Genomic DNA, 13,138 nt, shown 5'->3' with positions numbered 1-13,138 from the left:
TAGGCCTATGTAGTAAATGTTCATATTTTATTTTTAAAATATTTTATAAATCTTGAATAATGTGATATGATTGCAGAGAGCACACACAATGACTGATACATTCCAGGTAAACAGATATAATCAGAGAAAGAAATGCACATTTTACATGTGGAGGCCTTTCTTTGAATAGTTACAGATTGAAAAGCCATTGATAAAAATGCAACAACTAATGGTTGGGCAATGATCACCCACCTTGCATATTGTAGCCCTAGTTACAGATCGAATCTTTACCAGATTAATATGAACACAGGCCCAATCAGTCTAAACCACCACCACCACAACAGCTCTTGCAGCATTGGGGCCATAGATGGGTCTTCATGGGTTTTTCTGTTTCACCTCCTGTTGTCCTGCCTTTTCTAGCCCCTTCATCATCACATATCAGCTGCGAAGGCAGGCCTGTGGTAGACGAAATCAAAAAGCCCCTACGGCCTGTGCAGACCTATCTCTTTCTCTGCCTGGCAACAACACAAATAAGACCCATGGAGAGTTGACAGAGAGGCAAGGGGAGGAAATGTACTATTTCACTGAAACACTACTGAGACATTACCAAGAGTAAAGACCCACTTTGTTCAGTGTTCACGGCTGCCATCATCATGTCCAAGATCATCTGGGTGTCTCTCCTGCTGGTCGTCGTGGCCTCCGTTTGGTGCGACAGCACAGGCACAACACAGTATGCAGTATATTATATGTGAGTTTACAATACACTTTCTGCATTACATAGGTAAGTCTTGCAAGCCTGCATGTTGTCAGTTCTGTAGATTTATGACACCTGAACATCGCAAGGTCAATGACTAACCGATATTAAACAGTGAATGTACTTCACACCTTTTGAATGGACTGTTGTGTTCTCAGGGGTTGATCGGTAACACGTTGTTGCAGCATTTCAACATTTATGACAAAATGGGAACAATGATTAAGTTAACTCTTCTTCGTTTTGTCTAGTCATCTCTTTTGCCAAATGGTCTGTGAGGGACATGTGTCGGTGCAAAGGTGAGCATGCCTATTTAGTAAGTACTGTAAATTATAAATGCCAATGAAGACATATTCATTGTATTTGTTGACTATAAAGCAGTTGCTGTAAGTTATTAACACCACTGCCTAGTTAAACTTAAACCTAAACTTGAACTTGAACTCAAACTCCAACTTATTTCTGTACAAAGTATCCTACAGGCCTGGGAAAGGTCATCGTCAACATCCAAACATAGCATAACTATGATGAATCTGTCATGTGTTTAAAGACATACGCATGTGTAATTGCATGGCTCAGTGGATCTCATTCTCTCGCTCTTCAGTTCTTCCCACTGGGAGAGAAATCTGCTGTAAAACCACTCTTTCCCAAAACTGACACGGAGAGGCACAAGCTGATGAAATGCCTTTTGCTGCAAAATAACCTGCACTGTATCTCTATCATCTAACCCTGATTTAAGAGTCATGAGGAAATCTCAATGACAGATCACACGCACACAAACTGCTGGGCCTTGGCATCAGTTATATCATCAACCGATAACATGTGAAATCACAGTTTTAAAGTGATGGCGCAGTACTGTAATGGATGTTCAGTTGTTTTATTCATCGTGGAGAGCTCAACCTCAATCTGGTTTTAGTTTTACTTTGTGCCAAAGTCCTACTTTATGTCAAAGTCCTTTGGCATAAAATATCACCAATTGAAAGGAAAAACTATACAAACTACAGTCGGGTCAGCAAATCCTTGTAAGCGTCCGTGGGAACGTGAGTCCACTGCTGTTTACTCCATGTGGTTTCTGTCTGTTTACACTGTAAACCCCTGGTAAGGACGAGTAACAGAGAGGTAAAACATGATAGCACGGACTGTAATCTGAGAGTACTGAGACACGGGTGAACACTGATCAGGAGACTCCTGTATGGGAACCCAGTCTTCACATCAGGAACTAGCCATCAACACCCCTGTCTGTGAGTCTGACTTAGCAACAAGCTTCCAAGCCAGGAAGCAACACATACAGTCATATTGTATGGTATTGCAACACGACAGTTTCCAATGAATTGAACTCCTTTTAAAGACATCTGTAACTGTACGACTCATTCTCCATTGGTCAGCGATGGACCCTGAGACACTGACATATAGTGAGTGGGTCAACTTAAGTGAAAGATTCACCAATGGAATTTTTCCTGTGTCATTTCTTTAACTGGTGGGAAACTACGGGTCGTAAACCAAAACAAGAACGTGTGTGTCTGTGTGTGCGTGCGTGCGTGCGTGCGTGCGTGCGTGCGTGCGTGCGTACATACGTATGTGAATGTCTGTCTCCCGGTTGCTGTGCCCTGTGGTGTCTGCCTGTGTAAGACAACCAGTGTGGTGGGGGGTTGCCCCCGTCTTGCTCTGCTGGACTGTATCAGATATGTTTTATTTATTTATTTTATTTAACTAGGCAAGTCAGTTAAGAACAAATTCTTATTTACAATGACGGCCTAGGAAAAGGCAAAAGGCCTCCTGCGGGGATGGGGGCTGGGATTAAAAATACAAATAAACACACATCACGACAAGAGAGACAACACAACATAAAGAGAGATCTAAGACAACAACATAGCATGGCAGCAACACATGACAAACACAGTATGGTAGCAACACAACATGACAACAACATGGTAGCAGCACAACATGGTAGCAAGCACAAAACATGGTACAAACATTATTGGGCAACAGCACAAAGGGCAAGAAGGGAGAGACAACAATACATCACGCAAAGCAGCCACAATTGTCAGTAAGAGTGTCCATGATTGAGTCTTTGAATGAATGGATTGAGATAAAACTGTCCAGTACGAGTGTTTGTTGCAGCTCGTTCCAGTTGCTAGCTGCAGCGAACTGAAAAGACAAGCAACCCAGGGATGTGTGTGCTTTGGGGGATGCGTGTGCCCCCTGCCTCGTTGGCCATGAGAGTGTTTGTCAGGACAAAATATGGCGTAGAGGTAAACTAAAGGGCCTTCTTAATTGATTAATTGTCATACATTAAAGGGCAATTCCACCACTTTTCAACCTCATGTTCATTATCTCCAGCACCATACCAGTGTCTACATACTGTATGTGAAAACAGCAAGTTTCTATGATCTGTGGTTAAAAAGATGACAAGAAAGGTCCTAAAAAATGCTTCTCTTTGACGTGACAGGGTAGGATTAAAATGAAGAGATACGGTGATTTTCAAAACCTGCAACGAGTTTCTAGCCAGAGAAAGGGTATTTTCATAGTGCTTGAAAATCACTGTTTTTAAAATGTAACATGATGATGTCATTGTGTAGAACTTTTAGGGGGGTGGTAGTAGCCCTTTCATTTAGCAATTGCTTTATTGATATATTACTATTAGGATGGTATATTATTATATTATTATTCTAATATGAATATTTATCCTGCCAGGTCACCATGATAATGTAATGACAGTGTAATAAGCATGCATCTGGACACTGTGCACAGATGCAAGTAGCTAGTAGGTATTGTTTGTCAACACAACAGCCTGACATGGCACCTGTTTGTCTCCAGGGCCTCTGAAACTGAAGGTCATCAGCTCACACAGTTTCAGTCACTGACAGTGCGGTTGGCGGTAGGCAAATTTGGGCAACACAACACAGCAAAAAGAGCTTGCCTGGGCCAAGGGGCATGTATGAACCAAAAGAACAGAACTAAAATTCCCTGTTGGAGAGGAAGATGAGAGAATCGAGATAAGAGAGGAACTAATGGGCAATGGGCTGATACCAGTTGTTGGAGTCAGGCCATAGAAATCGAATGGTTTTGGCCCACTGAGATAGAGTGGGCTGTTGCTGCTACTGCAGTATGTGAGCTATAGATACCATACCTTCTGCTAAGCAGTATGTGCAGTTAGTATCTGATGGACGAGCATCTGATTTTATTGTCGTGTATTAAAAATATCCTTAAATTCACTACTTTAATAAAGGGGATCAATTAAAAAAATTACAACATACATTTTGGTGCAAACCATTTTGTATGTTCTTCTTCTGGTTAGACACACAGATACATGCTCACATCTGTGTTACCCTCACATCCTGCTTCTCTCTTTCCATACACACTGGTACGATGCATTCACCTTTCACCAGCATCTGCAACAGAGCAAATCAAAACCACAGATTAAAGGTAGTTCCAAGTAGTTGAAAAACAGGGCGCCAATGTTCCAGGACCTGTAAGACATTAAAGCCCCCATGCAGACTATTTGATTGTATTTTAAATCGTCACTGTATGCCTAATAAATCACTGTGTTTATTTCATGAAAATAACAATGGCTTCCTCTTTCACAAAAAGGACATTACCGTAATTTTTACAATTTCAGAGTGCTTTATCAACCTTATAGTGTGGAAATATCAGATACAAGGTCTAGTTTTTGATGGCACTGCCGTACACCATCTTTGTCTCTAGAGAGAGCTCTTCCACACAAAAACAGAGGCTATTGATCAATGCACTTGTCAGACTCACTATCAATCTCTGATGATTACGAAAATAAAATGAAGCAACATGGACAGGTGTCGAAGACTAATAGCTGATCCACCACCTGTTTGAACACTCCTTTGCATGTGAATTGTTTATGTGGTATCAAGTACTGCAACACAGAGATATTCAGTGAACACCTTGTTTATTGTTAGTTTATAACCACCTACACAGTTTGAGCTCTCTGCTACCCACTCACTCACTCACTCACTCACTCACTCACTCACTCACTCACTCACTCACTCACTCACTCACTCACTTACTCACACTCTCTCTCGTCTCTCTACATCTCCTTCTGTCTCTCCCTCCCTCACCCCCCTCTCTCTCACACACTCGCTCTCTATTGATCCCTCTCTCTCCTCCTCCTCCTCCTCCTCCTCCACCTTTACCTCTACCCACCTCTCCACCGCTCTCACCTCCCTGCAGGGGGTGCACTTGATGTAGATGGAGATAGCAATGGAAAAATGACATTGGTTCAGTGTTATGAATTTTATGAATAATGACTAAATGATGTATACATTTAACGTAGAACTATAACTAACAGAATTCTACCCTGTCACTATATGATTGTATGAAATTCATTAGAATCATAAATCTAAATCTGTTGTGTGTAGTTCTAGTCAGAATTAGAACTAGGACTTTTTTTTCCCTTTTTAGTATGTAAGCAGGGTGCAAGTGTGAAACAAATGATAAGAGGAGCTATCGACAGACAAGCTGTACTACTGTGTTCTTTACAGGACATTCTGTCCCCACCCAGGGAGGGGAGAGACCTTGGGCTTGTAGTAGATTGTATAACAGGTGGCAGACAATGTATGAGTGGGAGAAGACTTGTGAACTATATTGTCATTGTTTCTGAGAGGAGGAAGGGACATTTATGACAAAATGTGAGGTATATAGAACAATGTACAGGAAATGATGAGAGCTCTCATAAATAAACCTTCATGACTATTGTAGACTGGCCTCTGTCTGTTTTCATTTCTATCAGTATCCTACAAATCCTGATATAGCAGACTGAGTAGTTTAATTGAATTGGTTAATGAACATGAGAACTTAATTCTCGTAACGTTCAGTCTCTTCCTGAGGCAACATCATATTATAGCACCATGAGACAAACCTATGACATCATTGACACCGACTACTGACTACACCCTCAGGGCTTTTCACCACATGCAGGCTCTGTCCTTCCTCTCCCTGATCCCTTCCTTATCTCTCCAGCTTCTGATGTGTCATGCAAGCCAACCTATTGCATGAAGAATGAACAAAGCAGCTTGTTCAAAATATTCATATACTTTTGTAAATGAAATTTGTTGTGGTCTCCTCTGATAATTCATTTTAAAAAAGGAAGATAGTTGAGAAGCAAATGGTGATGTTGTTAGGAGAGCGGCGAACAAGGTGCAATTACACAAGGAAAACTTTAACAGGGCAAGAGTTTAGAGAATGGCGATAGAAGAAATGAGAGAGGGGAGGAACGATGAGTGATATTCAGTGAAGGTGGGTGTGACTCAGCTTTAAAATATTTTAGTGTCAATCATCTTGGCAACTAGTCTGTCCAGTCTTGATAAATACACAGAGTGGAATTTCCACTGCTGCTTCTCTACACAACATGCACAAATTGCAGTTAGTACCAAAGCTAACACTACAACAAGAACTCGCTCAATTATTATTGTCTTTGCCTCTTTTACTATCACTTTGGGTGGAATGAGGTGGAAAGCAGTCAGTCGGTATTCTATTCTCTTTGTGGTTTATGAGGTTTCGATGGCCTCCTTCAACCACTAAATAGATGACATCCAATCTTCTAGGAACTGGCTCGGGGCCTTAACATTCCAAAACCATGCCAAACAAGTTCCGAGGAACCTTAAAATAATCAGAGGGGATTAACTAGAGTTGTAAAGGCCGTCTTTTGTTTCTGTTTCACATGTCTTTGATATTTTGATTGTCACTGATATGTCTGCATATAATACATTGTTTTAGGTGATTCTAGAGAAATAGCAGCACTTCAAGCTTTTTTTGCAGAATCTTGGTTGCTAACATACAGGGTCCTATCTTCAATGCTACCAGATACAGGTAACTTCCAAACATTAATTAAGAAATTAACCTCAAAAGCTTAGGGTCATGTATAAAAATGCCCAGTTGCCCATTATTTTGGCTACCATGGCTAGAAGAGATCTCAGTGACTTTGAAAGAGGGCTCTCAAAGGAGCATAGGGGGTTTAATGGGTGTGTGTATGTGTGTGTGCGTATCAGTCACCAGATCTCAACCCAATTGAACACTAATGAGAGATTCTGGTGCGGTGCCCTAGACGCCTAAGATGCAAAAAACTGTCCGAATAGCTGATTTCTGAAGATGTTATGATCAATAGTTGCAATATTTCAGCTTTCTGGGTACATTCTTACAACAATTCTGTGAATAATTTAACGTCTTTATATATCTGACACACCTGGCTGATTTGGTTGTGTATTCTACATCACTATGAACATTTTTAGATATTATTGAGCATATTCTACAATTATATTTCATACAGGTATGGTGATGCGAAACGTATCCAATAAGACTCGATTGAGTTGTTTGGCGGCCATATTGAAAAAAAGGCTTCTGTGGGGTTAATGTGTGAATCCTGTGATAGCCCTGAAATATACACATCTTTTTAAAACCATGTTCTAGCTGTGTATGTAACATTTGGTGCCTCTATCACCAAAGTTACAATCCAAAAACATAGCTGCATAATTACACTGAATTGTATGTAAGGCTATAAGCTATAGCTAGTGCTTTCAAAGTTGGTTATATTATATCACTAAGAAACGTTTCAGAATCACTTGTCAAACAAAGTTGAAAATGTATTAGTATTTCCTTTTAAAAAGCAATGTATACATATCATTCTGAAATGTTCCATAGAGGTCAAAGTTCAAACTTCTGTTGACCTGAACACTCCCTGAAAATGTGTCTTATGTATAGCTGTGAATCTAATCTTTAAAGATAACTTGTTGTATACTGACATTGTTTGCCATGGGTAAAATCCCTATGAGAAAATGCCCGAGATGGAGGGATAAAACTAGGGATTAAAATGCTTTGTTGTCCACCACCAAGTAGAAACGTGTTGAGGAATGGACTGAGCCAATAGTCACAACATAGGAGGTCCTGTGGTGACACCAGATGTTGTGGAAGTCTCTTGAAATGAATCAAATACAATATATCATAGAATTGAATGAAAAATAATGTAGCATACATCAATACTTTAAATACCGTAAATAGTAACTTACTGAAAACTACTTTACAAACAGTGTACGTTCTTCCTCAAGGAGATGGGGAAGCAGGAGGCCAGCTAGAGTATGGTGTGTTGTGTTACCATTCAACTTGGGTCTTGTGCCTTCATGTCTTCCTCGAAGGTAATGTTCATTCTCTCCACAATGCCTTGGAGGACTGCTCCCTTTCATTTGTTCCTTTGCTGTGGGTTGCACTCCATTTTTTCAATTTTGTCTCTGCCCATATGAAATAACTTTACCGCCTGAACGGCAGCATATCTCTGAAAGTCTCTGAGTACCTGTGTTGAGTTAGTAAGTAGTTCAAAGTCTAAGCTAAATCCATATTTGTTGAACAAAAAGGATATTCCATGAATATTTCATCTTTATTGTCACGTATTTAGTAACTTTCTCCTTTGTGTGAATGTTTCCTCAAGAACACTTTTTATCTTGCTCATAGCCCTCTCCCCATCTATCTTTCTTATTTCTTCATTCATTAGTGATACTGCATCTGATGTGGCCTGGCATGTCGGTGGCTCCAAGTTCACACCGGTTGAACAGTCAGTCCTACATTTTGTTTTGATGTCTGAGACGCTCCCTCACCCTCTGCTGCTCTTATGCCTCGCCGTCTGTTCTTTACTTTGTCCATAACACACGTAAGCCACACTGTAAGTGGGTGAACCCCATTTGGCCTTCAGGGTGTAGCCATTTCCAGATTATGGCATTTGCCATAAACATTTTCTGGTACCTTTCATGATATTTTATTTACCTTTGTTTAACCAGGTAGGCAAGTTGAGAACAAGTTCTCATTTACAACTGCGACTTGGCCAAGACAAAGCAAAGCAGTTCGACACATACAACAACACAGAGTTACACATGGAGTAAAACAAACATACAGTCAATAATACAGTAGAAACAAGTCTATATACGATGTGAGCAAATGAGGTGAGATAAGGGAGGTAAAGGCAAAAAAAAGGCCACGTTGGTGAAGTAAATACAATATAGCAAGTAAATACACTGGAATTGTAGATTTGCAGTAGGTGAATGTGCAAAGTAGAAATACTGGGGTGCAAGGGAGCAAAATAAAAAATTAAAAAATATATGTTGTGTGCTTCGTCAACAAATGCAGACTGCAACATACCCCTCGGGTGATGAAATTGAGGCTTTGTGAGATCCACTTTGTTCCAAAAGGCATTTTGAAGCTTCATTAACAAAGTGTCCTCACATGTAGTGAAATTGTCTGGCCAGCCTTTTTCAGGGGCGTCAGCCCCAGATGTGCCTTCCAGGGGAGATGCTTCAACATTCAAGATGAACTCTGTATAAAAAAAGAAAAACATGTTTGGATACCTCCCCCAAGTTCACTATTGTATGTATTTCAAGTTGTTTTATTCACTCACATGGCAATTGATCTCTGAATGACTAATACCTACAAAAACCAAAATAATTATCCCTACTTTTATTTAAACTGATAAAAATAAGACTTTGCTGTATATACAGTCTATTCAAAAAGTATTAATATAATAATATAATAATATATGCCATTTTGCGGACACTTTTATCCAAAGCGACTTACAGTCATGTGTGCATACATTCTACGTATGGGTGGTCCCGGGAATTGAACCCACTACCCTGGCGTTACAAGCGCCATGCTCTACCAACTGAGCTACAGAAGGACCACATTCAGATCCCTTGAATTTTTCCACATTTTGTTAAGTTACAGCCTTATTCTAAAATGGATGGATTATTTTTTTTTGCATCAATTTACACACAATAGCCCATAATGACCAAACAATTAATTTTTTAAAAGTAAATAAGTACTCAGATCCTTTACTCAACACTTTGTTGAAGCACTTTTGGCAGCGATAACAGCCTCGGGTCTTCTTGGGTATTACGCAACAAGCTTGACACCCTTGTATTTGGGGAGTTTCTACCATTCTTCTCTGTAGATCCTCTCAAGCACTGTCAGGTTGGCTGGGGAGCGTTGCTGCACAGTTATTTTCAGGTCTGTCCGGAGATGTTTGATGGGGTTCAAGTACGGGCTCTGGCTGGGCCACTCAAGGCTTTTTAAGAGGCTAGTCCCAAAGCCACTCCTGCATTGTCTTGGCTGTGTGCTTAGGGTCATTGTCCTGTTGGAAGGTAAACCTTCACCCCAGTCTGAGGTCCTGAGTGCTCTGGAGCAGGCTTTCATTAAGGATCTCTCGGTACTTTGCTCCGTTCATCTTTCCCTCGATTCTGACTATTCTCCCAGTCTCTGCATCCGAAAAATATCTGCCACCACCATGCTTCACCGTAGAGATGGTGCCAGGTTTCCACCAGACGTGACGCTTGGCATTCAGGTCAAAGAGTTCAATCTTGGTTTCATCAGACCAGAGGTCATGGTCTGCATCCTTTAGGTGCGTTTAGGCAAACTCCAAGCGGGCTGTCTAATGCCTTTTACTGAGGTGTGGCTTCCGCCTGACCACTCTACCATAAAGACCTGATTGGTGGAGTGCTGCAGAGATGGTTGTCCTTCTGGAAGGTTTCCCCATCTCCACAGAGGAACTCTAATGCTCTGTCAGTGACCATTGGGTTCTTGGTCACCTCGCGGACCAAGGCCCTTCTCCCCCGATTGCTCAGTTTAGCTGAGCGGCCAGCTCTAGGAAGAGTCTTGCTGATTCCAAACTTCCTCTATTTAAGAACGATGGAGGCCACTGTGTTCTTGGGGACCTTCAATGCTGCAGAAAATGTTTTGGTACCCTTCCCCAGATCTGTGCATCGACACAATCCTGTCTCGGCGCTCTGTGGACAATTCCTTCAACCTCATGGCTTGGTTTTTGCTCTGACATGCACTGTCAACTGTGGGACCTTATATAGACAGGTGTGTGTCTTTCCAAATCATGTCCACTCAATTGAATTTACCACAGGTGGACCACAATCAAGTTGTAGAAACATCTAAAGGATGATCAATGGAAACAGGATGCACCAGGCATTTCTGTTTTTTTATTTGTAATACATTTGCAAACTTTTCTAAAAACCTGTTTTTGCTTATTATGGGATATTGTGTCTAGATTGATTTGAAACATTTTTTTATTTAATCCATTTTAGAATTAGGCTCTAATGTAACAAAATGTGGAAAAGTCAAGGGTTCTGAATACTTTCCCGAACGCACTGTACCTTGTGAGTCCTCTGGAAGTGAGTCAGTTTCAGACTACCCATGGAGATGGCCTCCTCACAGCAAATGGGTTTCAATGATTCACCAATCATTACCATCAATTTCGTGGTAAGACCTGATTTTAAAGAGAATAACATTAAAAACTCAATGTACTTGTAAATGATTGCAAATGATACATTTGTTAATGTAAGCAATACAATAATATACAACAAAATGCGTTACATACTGTACCTATCTATAGCTTCCATTGATTACATCATATAAAGGATCCATAGCACAAAACAATTAGAGGTCTGCTTTAGTGGTCTGTTTCACCATTTAATTAAAATGGCTATGAATTCACAAGACCTCTAAGAAGTAAATGGCCCCTTTTGTCTGAAACTTCAAGATATGTAGGCACCGTTTTTTCTGTTTATTTTTATTTACAACAAATATTTCAATAAACTGAAGGGGAAGCATAGAAGTATAGTACGTGGAACAGATCTGCCACTTGTCATATTTTCAATGAAAATGACAGATCTATAACCAGGGTCGGGGTGAATTCCATTTCAATTCCAGTCAATTCAGAAAGTTAACCAAATTCCAATTCCAAATGTTCTTCATTAAAAAGCATTGGAGAGAATTGGAATTTCAGTGTACTTCCTGAATTGACTGGAATTTAAATGGAATGGACCCAAATCCTGTTTTTACAACCCATATTTTTATCTGAAAATATTTTGGGTCGCTACAGACCTGGATAGTGCAGCTTTAAATAAACACTGCATGGAAAAAGTTACAGATTTCAATGCAGTTGTAAAGCTTAAACTTGACTCAGGATATGCACCCAAATCACTCGTCAAACATTAAATTCTTCAAAACAATGTATCGTTTGAATCCAATAATGTACACGGTTAGTGGATAGTAATTTAACACATCTGATGACCTGCAGACTGTAGAGTCCTTAGTTACCCTTAGACAATATGCTGATGTGTGATTTTGGATCCTGAGTGGCGCAGCGGTCTAAGGCACTGCATCGATGTTCTAGTATCACAACCAGCCATGATCGGGGGGTCCCATAGGGCTGCGCACAATTGGCCCAGCGTCGTCTGGGTTAGGGGAGGGTTTGGCTGGGTTATGCAGTCATTTCAAATAATAATTTCTTCTTAACTGACTTGCCTAGTTAAAGGTTAAATAAAATAAAAAAGTAGTGAGCATTAAAATTGTTAAACTGAAACACGTAGAAATATGGCTGCATGTTTTGTTGAAGATGTTATCAATTTGACCAAGAACAGGAATGCCATTATGCATTCCTAGTACCACATACATCTTCTGTTGAGAAGTAATGCCATATTTAATTTTTTTTAAGTACATTGATGTAAAGGGCTTGTGCTAGACACTCCACTGGACAGCAGGAACTTAGCAATATCATCAGAGAGAATGCTCAACAGCATGGGGAGCAGAGAAGGGGATTTCATCTTTCACCTAGAGGTTGATTGCTTGATGGTACTGATGTCTCAAAGATAAGAGTCTGGCATTGGTTTATGAGTTGTTCGCAACACGCATTAAGCGAATGAAGTAAAAGGTGTTTAGCCTCAAAAAGCAGGCACCAACATTGCCGCAGTGGCCCCAAAAGCCTTAGGTACTGTGGGTAATGTAGGAGAAAGAGTCTTACATGTTTACCAAACCGGACGCGTGTCTGCGTGGATTTTGTTCACCCACACCAGAAGCGATCAGGACACGCATGTTGAAATATCAAAACAAACTCTGAACCAATTATGTTAATTTGGGTACAGGTCGAAAAGCATTAAACATTTATGGCAATTTAGCTAACTAGCTTGCTGTTGCTAATTAATTTGTCCTGGGATATCAACATTGGGTTGTTACTTTACCTGAAATGCACAAGGTCCTCTACTCCGACAATGAATCCACAGATTAAACTGTAAACCGAATTCCTTTCTCATCATCTCTGCTCCTTCCCCGGGCTTATTTTTTACTTCTTTGGACTTAATATGATGGTTGGCAATCAACTTTACGGTGCATTACTATAACTGACTGAAGTGTGGAGTTCAGTTCATCTTTCAATCACCCACGTCGGTACATGCTCCTAAACACCAATGAGGAGATGGCACGTGGGTATATACTCTTAAAAACCAATGAGGAGATGGGAGAGGCTGGACTTGCAGCGCGTTGAGCTCCACAAATATGAACTATTTCTATTTTAGCGCCTGGCCACGCAGACACTCGCTCAGCATGTTAAGATGTTGATTCCCC

Source organism: Oncorhynchus keta, chromosome 13, assembly GCF_023373465.1.
Source record: "Oncorhynchus keta strain PuntledgeMale-10-30-2019 chromosome 13, Oket_V2, whole genome shotgun sequence".
NCBI lineage: Eukaryota > Metazoa > Chordata > Actinopteri > Salmoniformes > Salmonidae > Oncorhynchus > Oncorhynchus keta.
Note: the sequence above shows the minus strand (reverse complement) of the source record.